Raw genomic sequence first — 9,406 nt, 5'->3', positions numbered from 1 at the left:
TCCTTCTGGGGCTGCTGGGCAGGCTCTATTGAGCTGTTTTCTAGCTCCCAAGCTGGCTGGTACTGCCTGTCTCCTAGACCTGAAGGAGCAGTATTGGAAGAAATTGCTTACCTCAGGGTAGTTTCACACTATTTCTGTCAACACGCAGTTTGAAAAATTCATTATTTGTAGTGTCAAGGCCCCCAAGGAAGATCAGGGCCCTGGCTGAGCGGTGCAGAAGCGGTGCAGTCCCTGTACACCCCGTTCCTCTCCAGCCTGCCTGGCTGCTTCTCTGCTTTCTTCCAACTTCAGCTCTGGCTGCCTGTGACTTTCCTGTATCAGAGGGTTCAGTTTCTTAGATCAGCAAGATCACTTCTGAGCCTTGTAAGCACGGCAGAAGAGGTCAGATACAATGCACTATTGTCTGTGACTCAGGAATCTTTGTGGCTTTAATTGTTGATTTAATTATCTCTTCCTGTGAGCAAGATAAATTCCCCAGGGGTAAAATAATAGAGAAAAAAAACCAACACATTTCCTCTCTCAGCTGTCTTTGTGAGATCTAGCTGCTCTGTGCTCACAGCAGCTATAAATAAACCACACTTAAGCCCTGGTGACTGTTTGGATTCTGGTGAGTCACCCGATTGATACAGCTCTAATCTGTGTCTCTGCCTCTCCCCGTTGCGTAGCTAGTATCCCATTTGGTTGTGATCTGTGCTCATGTCAGTACTTTGTGTGAGGCTCTGTGCCTGGCAAAGGACTAGCCCACATGCCCAGAGCACCGCCTGCTAATCCTTAATGGGGCAGAAGCATTAACAAATTAATTGCGTTGTGATCGAGGGGAAACTGAGGCAGGGAAAGGTCACCTAAGGCCTCCCGATTGATTTCTGACCGACAGGAATAGCAGGATGAAAATTGTCCCCTTAGCTCTCGAATGCTGCTTTCTGACTTAAACCTGCTCTAATCTGTGCTGCATGTGGCATAGCTGGTCGACCTTTCTGCCCAAAATCTCCCGTTAAGCTGCTGTCCGGGGCACCTGCCCTTTAATATCGATGCGCATTAAGGTCACAGTTGCTTGCTTATGATCCTGGATAGGAAGGTGGTATTTCTCAGGTACACCAGAGGAAGGAAATCGGAGTGATTTACAGTATTTGGCAAGGACTTGTCATAAATCTGTGATTTTTTCCAGGCTCTCATTGAAGCCCATACTTAGATTTTTCTGGCTTCAGCAGGAGTTGTATGAAGCTATTACGCTGCCAGCCACTGGTGTGATGAGGTGCTGAGTGCATTTAAATAGGACACATCGCTCTCTGCTTCTTGCCCCTGTCAGTGGATAAGTATCAGAGGCTCACTGAGGTGGAGGCGGCATGTCAGTAATGAGCAAAAAGGGGCCTGATATATTCTGCAAGGCACCTGGAGAGTCAGTTCTTTTGGAGAAAAGCCCTGGTAGAAAGAAAGGATATTGCTGCAGTTATGAATATCCTAAGAACCATGACCTGGGCAGCCTGCCTTGTCCTCGCTGAGCTGTTCAGAGCCGGTGTGGTGTGCTGCTGGGGTACCCCTGCAAGAGCGCTGCCGCTGCAAAGCCTTTGCTCTGTGCCCTCTTCTGCACCAGCCTGCGCTGCGTGCTGCTGGGCTTACATACCTAATGAGCTGTCAGTGTGCCAGTAAGCTTATTTAATTCTCCAGCTGCATCTTCAGCTGCTTGCTGTAGCCATAAAAAGGGAATTTGAAACCACCCACAGGCCACTGCGACAGGGAACTGTGCTGAGGTCTGACTCTCACCTCCTGCACTCTCCCTCCTTTCCTCTGTTTTCTGTCCCTGCTCGTGAGTGGGCTCTTCACTGCTAGCTCAGGCAGGGTGCAAGATCCTCACCGAACCTCCTGCTTAGCCCACAGTTTTAGGTTGTTTATCCCATCACTGCCCCTTCTTTCCCTTGTAATGCCAAGTCAGATGAATCTGACAGCCAGCAAAGCCTGCCACTGCTGTCCGCTGCTTGCTTTCCAAGCGTTTTTCCATCACAGTGCTCAGCTGCAGCCTCTACTCCTTGTAAAGCGGGGCTGAGTGAGCTGGCAGGGTGTTGGATTAGACATTAAGAGAACAGGTATCTGTGCACTTCAGGAACTGACCGGTGAGACAGAGGACAACTCCCGTGTCTCTCCTTCTCAACTGAAAAATAGGACGTGCCTATTTTTGTCTGGTTTTCTATAAAATCTCAGAGGTGTTGATATAGAATAAAAGCAGTGCACAGAGGCCCTAATTTAATTTGGGACCTTTAGGAATGCTGCAATAGACAAGGGCTATTTTGTAGCAGAATAGAAGGTGATGTTGATGTATATATGATTCTTTGCTGGCCCAGCTTTTATTCAAATAGCCCTTGAATCCGTCTCCCCTCAAATGAAGTGGAATCTTCAGTTTCCATTTCCTCTTGCTCCACTGAAACAGTTCATAGATAATGTTCTTGTTTGTAGTCCTGCCAGGAGTTTTTTAATTACCTGTATGGTTTTATTACATAATGGGGAAGTGTGCTCTGTTAGGCTATTGGCATCTTTGCAGGAAGCAAACAAACCCGATGACATCCATCAAGTTGACTAATTACAGAGAGTATGTTCACTTTTTTCAGTTTTCCTGGTCAATACTGGCAATAGCTCTGCTGCCTGGGCTCTGAGCCTGGCTGCTCACTCAGCCAGTGCTGCCTTAGCACTTGGCCAGATGGGAGGTCAGGGGGCTTGATGGTCCTGAAAGAACTGGAAAGGGAAAGGCAAATGCTCTAGCATCATCCCCAAGAGCCTAGGACACACACAATGCCCACATTCTGCCCTGATCTCTTTCTGCAGTATTTCAGAGTCAGCTCCATCTAGATGTTTGTACCTTAGGTGTTTTTGACAGAGAGTTAGGAAATGCCTGTGGCTGCTTGCACTGAGGCAGGCTGGGTATCTATTCTGTGGAGCCTTCTGAATTAAACATCCATTCCACGTGTGTTCCCAGTTGTAGGATGCCGGGTATACCGACCCAGCGCCTCCGTTTCAGGCCTTTGTTTAGAAGAAAAACTGTAGAAAATGAGAGCTCAAGTGTATTCCCCTGCATGTCCTCATCCTTATGTGCTCAATTACACCTGTCCAAACAAGGTGTGAAATGCTACCTCGCAGAAGGAAATCACTTTGTGCCATAGCTAGCAGTATGGTGAAAGGCAAAGTGGGATCAATCTAACTCAAGGCATGGAAGCAATGACGCTCTCTCTGCCTTTCAATTATCGCAGTGTATTGCTGAGGAATCGGGACAGCCAGCCATCTTTCACAGTGAAGTACTTCAGTGACAGACCAAATGCACTCAGTACTGGAAGAAATATGATGTTATCATGGTGGAAGCGGCATTTTGTGGGTAAGCCTTCCTTTTACTGCTTGCTTATACAAATCATAGAATCATAGAATGGTTTGGGTTGGAAAGGACCTTAAAGATCCAACCCCCCTGCCATGGGCAGAGACACCTTCCACTAGACCAGGCTGCTCAAAGCACTTGAACACTTCCAGGGATGAGGCATCCACAGCTTCTCTGGGCAAATGCTGCAGACCAGGTCACTGCTGGCCTGTGGAGACCAGAAAGGCAGAAGACTCTGTTGAGCAGAAGAAAATAGAAGTTTAAGAAGAGTAAAAGTTTAGGAAGACCCTCCTCTCTATAGCATGATGAGTCCAAATGCCCTGATACAGGGATGTGTGAGTGAAGATCGCTGTGAATGCGGTAGCCATAGGAGAGTGGTGGAAAAGCCACACATTCCCCCACCCAGTGCCTGTCATATTTCTTCCCCACAATGAGGACCTTTGGCAAGTGAAACAGGGCCTGATGTGCTGACATGCTGTTGATCTGAAAACGGCTGTGTCTTGGAAAGTCAGAGCAAAGGATCATAATTGAATCCAGCAGGCGCAGGAACCCAGCTTGGGGGCTGATTGGTATTCAGCTCTGGTGCAAAGTGCTTAAGAAAAAACTTATTAATTTCCCCTTCCACAAAGAGCGGGAGTGCGACAGTAATCACAGTATCAAGTCATAATAATAAAAAAAATTCCATTGAAAATAGCAGTTAAGACTCCAGAGAGTTCAGCAGGGGAAGATTGTATTAAGATAAAGTAGATTATAACACTGGCGGACATTAAAGGTTGTCATTGTATGGTAAATCACATCAGGAAGTCACAAAAGCTGCTCTTTACACAGTCAGGGACAGAACACTCTGATATAGCACCTGATTTATCCCCTGCCCCTGTTATACCATCCCTGGCAAACAGGTAGGTAGAAGGAGGAGAGGAGGAAGGGGAGAGACTTGCCAGCCAGAGTGGATTTCTGAGTTGTGGTTTTGGGGAAGGTGGGTGGGACCGGGGTGGGGCCAGACACATTGGTCCCTTCCCCTTCTGCGGGGTGCTGGGGCTCTGCATACTTGCTGCAATGCAGAGGTATGTACTGAAGCACTCCCACTGCCCCTTCTCTCCTGTGGAGTAGCAGCAGTGAGCTGAGTAGGATACATGCGGCTCGAGCACTGTGCGTCCCACAGGGGCCATCCTGTGCTCCCCTTGGTGATGGAGGCTGCCAGCTGGGCATCCCTGCTCCTCACACTGCCTTAATGCCATCACAGTAGCAGCAGCCCAGCAGCAGTCCCCAGTCCCCAGTAGGTGCATAGCCAGGCTGGAATATAGCCCCATCCCAGTCCCACTTCCCCAAAGTGTCCCAAGCACACCTAAATATATTTCAGCTGTCTGAATCCTTTAGAAACCCTCCCTGCTCTCTCCTTTCTCTGCCCAAACTACATTGCCACAATCTCTTTGATCCTTGCTTAACAATTACAACCCAGGAACAGTGCAAAAACAAATGTAAACCTTCTGGGTGTTACTAGGTGGGATTTTGTACATTACACATCTTGAGCAAAGCCCTTTCACTGCTGGGAGTGTGTTTGCTGGTAAGTAGGTAAGACAAGGGCTCCCGGCTCCCTCCTCCCCGGTCAGTGCTGTGTGTGCATCTTCTCAGGAGTCTGACCCAATTCTGTCTCAGATATGGATTAAACAAATACCTAACACCAGCCCCCTTCCCATTTTGCAGCTGAGTGTTTTCAAACTCCTGCCTACCATAGTCCCGTGTCCTTGAGAGGTCTGCAGCTGAAAGGCACTTTATATTCTGCCCTGGAGCTGGTGGTAATGTTTTACCAGGTAGTCATACCAGCAAGAGGTGTGAAAAAACCTGAATGGACAGAGCTCTGCAAAGGTCATTTCCCTGCATTGGTTTTCTTCTGTACAGACACTACTGACACCTGCAAAAGATTCTTCGTAAGTGCAGTTCGTGTTGCTTTTGCAGGTGATTTAACTGGAGCAGTACTAAATTCCTTCCAGTTGTCAGAGCAAGTGCTGTGCCCTCCAGCAGCCTGGGCAGAAGTTGGAGCCCTGTCCTCTTGGCACAACCAAAGGTGACCTGCTCTGTCATCATCAAAGGTCAAAGGTGGCCTAGAGACCCAAGGTGTTGCCCTATTAAATTCAATGTCTGACAGCAAGGACCCAGCATGACAGACTTGGCTTTTTTTTTTTTTTTTTTTTTTTTTTTTTTTTTTTTTTTTTTTTTTTTCTGGTGCCATTTCCCCAGAACAACATTTTTTTCATCTTTTTTATTTATTTTTTTTTGTTGTTCAGATCAAGCAAATACTGTCTTGAAAGTTCTTATAAACATCATTTGGCTTGGAAACCTGTATGAAAGGAGCATCTCTCCACCTCCTGTGAACATGTAGGTCTTGCTAAACTTACACAAAGGTCTCCTGCACAAATGTGCTTCCACACCTTAAATATATGCTTTTTTTTTTTTTTTTTTTTTTTTTTTTTTTTTCCCTGTCTTTGGCACCCTGATCTCTCTAGTTCCAGGTAAAGAGTCAGTATGCTGGTTTCATTAGTGCTCCTGGGTTTTATGATCCTGGGAAGCAAGGAGAAGTATAATATATATTAAATGTAATAGGCTTTTGTTGAGATGAATGTTAGCTTGCTAAGAGTAACTTAGTAAGTTGTTCCACCTGCTAATATGCACATGTAGGAACAATTTTAGAGTGTGAAAATATTTAAAAGGAATGCTAATTTCAAGCTGAGAGAAGGATGTTTGTGTGGAGAACAAGAAAGCCAGGACTGGGCAGGCAAGAACCAAACTGCGTTAATTTTCATTTTTCTGGTTCAGCGGCATTGCTGTGTGTTAATGTATTTCAGATCTTTGCTTGTCATGCTGTTTTATGAGCTCTCACGAGGTGGAGGGAGAAGAGAAATAAGTAGCCACATTTCCAGAGGAAGTCAAGGGGGAAACGTAAATAACAAAATGAAAGCTGTGGCAACAGCCAAAGAGCTGGAATGAGAATGGCATAGCAGGCTGCATACTGTAAATAATCACTATGATTAAACTGGATGATTTCACCAAACTTGCTAATGCCTAGTTTTCAAAAGAGCAGCCTGGATTCACCCAGGTGCTGAGCATTTTTGAAAATATGGAGCCCATTTTGTCACTGAGTCTGTGCCCACTCTGCCAAAATCATATTACCACTCCTGAATATAAGGGAAAAATTGAAACTCTGAATTTGTCCCTGATACTTCTTTCCCCAAATGTTGAAGCAGATGCATTTTGCTGATACAGAGTTTTTGAAAAGTAATCTCAGCTTGCATGCAAAAGCACTTGGAGGAGTCAACATGAACATTTATACACCTCCATGATCTTCAATTGAAACTGTTCTGTCTGACTTAGCTGACCAACCGCAATGGAACAGCTGCTCCAGCCAGTGACTTTTTATCAGAATTTTATGTCCAGAGCAGATAAACTCAGTGAGCAGCTCTGAATAATGACTACACTTCCAGCAAGTCTGTTTTCTGTCATTGCAGAGTCATGACTTGCACATATTCATCCTTACACAACTCTGTGAGATGTGACAGTGCCAAGGAGTTGCATCTGGTATATACAAAAGAAGTTAAAGAGGTGACTTGATTGCAGCCTTTAAGTACAAGGAGAGAGATTTCTGATAATAGAAGGCTCATTAATCTAACAGACAGTGGCCATGGTGAGATCCAGTGGCTGAAGTTAAATAGCTAGAAGGGTATCTAGTCTTACTCAGACTGGAAATAAAATTTCAACAATGTAATAATGAAGTATTGGAACGGTTTACCTAGGATTGTAGTGGAGGATCTGTTACTGGAAGTGCTTGAATTGGTGCTGGGTGTCTTTCTAAAAGCATACAATGGCTTAGGTGGCTAGGCTCAGAGGAGTGAGGCGGTCTGTTTCCTCGCTGTTCTGTTCGCTGGCTGGTGCAGGGTCTTGGCTCTCCTCATGTGGAAACCACCTCTAAGTTTGTAGCGAGACTTTTCAACGCAACCGACAGAGTGCTATAAACCTGATTCTGGCTGTTCATTACAACTCCGCTTCTCAATGAGTGTTGGTATTTGAAGCAACAGAGAAGCCTAGAGCCAAGATCCTGGGGCAAGGAAAACTGGGACCTGGAACAGAGTGGCCAGAAGCTGGAGGTACCCTGATAAAACTGAGCTCTGCCCACTTTCTTGTCATTAGGAAGACAAAGAAACTGTCACCTCTAGATCATTGCTACCTGCTTCATGTAAGCTGTTTTCCAAGCACTTTCCTGAGCTTTCTGTTTTGCTCCCTCAGGGGGATTCCTACAGCATTTCCCCAGGGAACCTCCCTCTGGATATTGTGCCCGATATGCATTCCTCACATGCTGGGAAATGTAACATACCCAACCTGAAAGTGCACATACAAATAGACTCGTGAGGCTCAATGTTTGAGGCCTCAGTTCCATCATATCCTGTTGTCAGAAGCTTAATGAGCTGTGTTATTAAACGGCTCCACACTGTTCCCTTGTGCTGCTGACAAACATGGCCAGTGGGCAAAGAGCAGCTGAACTGCCCGGTTGTATTGATTTCTCCAGTGCTCACAAGTTCTGGATGGCATTGCTGATGGGGTTAGCACATCGGTGACTGCACAGAGCCTCTTCCCACGTAGGGAAGGGAAATGTGACCCCCAGCAGTTGTTACATCCTACAAATTGAGGAAAAGAAGGCGCTCGGCACATTTGTCTCAGGAGAGAATGCACCTTGTGTGTTTTGAACCCAGACTCGGGGCATTGTGCAGGTGGGGAGTTTCCCTCAAAAAACTTCCCCTGCTCTTGTTTTGCCAGATTTGAGGCTGAGTTATCACTGTGATTTCTACTGTGACAGGACATGCAATCCCAAAGGGCATGTTCCTGCTGTATTACATGCTGAGACACGCTGTCAGTTCCTCGGAGAGCTTGCAGTTGAGGTAGGCAAGTTAGGCAGTGGGAAGTGGAGAATCAGAGGCATACAGTTGTCCATTTTATCTCGCCTTGGTTGGCTGGAGGGTGCTTATTCCATCTCTGTTACACATTATATTCAGTCCCAGTTCATTACTTGCTCATGTCTGTATCTCTGGGCCTGCTGCGAGGGAGTGCCTGGGATCCCAAGGCTGCGTGGATGTAACACCCAAGCAAGTACCTGCCTATTGCAGCCCTCCTGCCCTTGTCCCAAGAAATGCACGTGTCGAGTCCTGCTCAGAGGACAGAAGGTCAGCACTCAGAAACAAGAAAGTTTTGCTTTCCTGGGAGAAAGAGAAAGTTTGCCTCACTGCTGAGCAGCAAGTTCTGAAAACTCCCATTCCTGCTGGCTCAGAGGGAAGGAGGCAGTGTCCAACTATTTATCCCTCCTAAGGGCAGTATTGATTTAGGAGGAAGGAACAGGGAAATAGCAGTGGTATGAGGCACCTGCAATGCAATTTGGGTGATATAAAACTAACAACAGGCACATCCTGAGTGACAGAATGAGGCTGGGCTGTGTCTGGAGTGTGGTAGGCTGCTGCCTGAGGTTCATGTGCCTCCCTTGCCTCGTAGTGGGGTGTGCTGCAGGGAGCTGGAGCACCAGCAAGGGGGTGACAGGGCTGTGAAGGAAATAAATGTACCTGCACAGAGTGCTGCCCCCGGGAATGGCTCGCTATTAATAACAGTAATAACATATGCCAGGATGGGGAAGAAGCATCTTTAGTAAAGTGCTGATCACTGCCACTATCTGGGGCAGAAACAAATTGAAAAAAAAAAAAAAAACACTTTCATTATTTTATAATGCACAGTAATGCCACTTTTGTATTTTTTATTATTTCCCCATGTTTGAATTTTGTCTGTAGGGGGTCTTTCTGTTTTAAGTAGTCCATGCTGCAGATTGGCAGGTAAATTGTGGGGTGACATTAAGCACTCAGCAGCCCCAGCCAGCCGTAACTACAGTAGTCAGAACAGAAAGGCTCCAGAAGCAAGATGCTCTGGAGTCTTATCCACTGAGACATGTCACAGTCAGCTTGTCCTCCCTGTGCCCCACATCCACTGCAAATGGAACAATTTGGAATGCAGCCCAAATCC

The sequence above is a fragment of the Aythya fuligula genome, chromosome 21 (assembly GCF_009819795.1).
Source record: "Aythya fuligula isolate bAytFul2 chromosome 21, bAytFul2.pri, whole genome shotgun sequence".
Lineage (NCBI taxonomy): Eukaryota > Metazoa > Chordata > Aves > Anseriformes > Anatidae > Aythya > Aythya fuligula.
The sequence above is the reverse complement of the archived record's forward strand: the minus strand, read 5'-3'. Positions refer to the sequence as shown.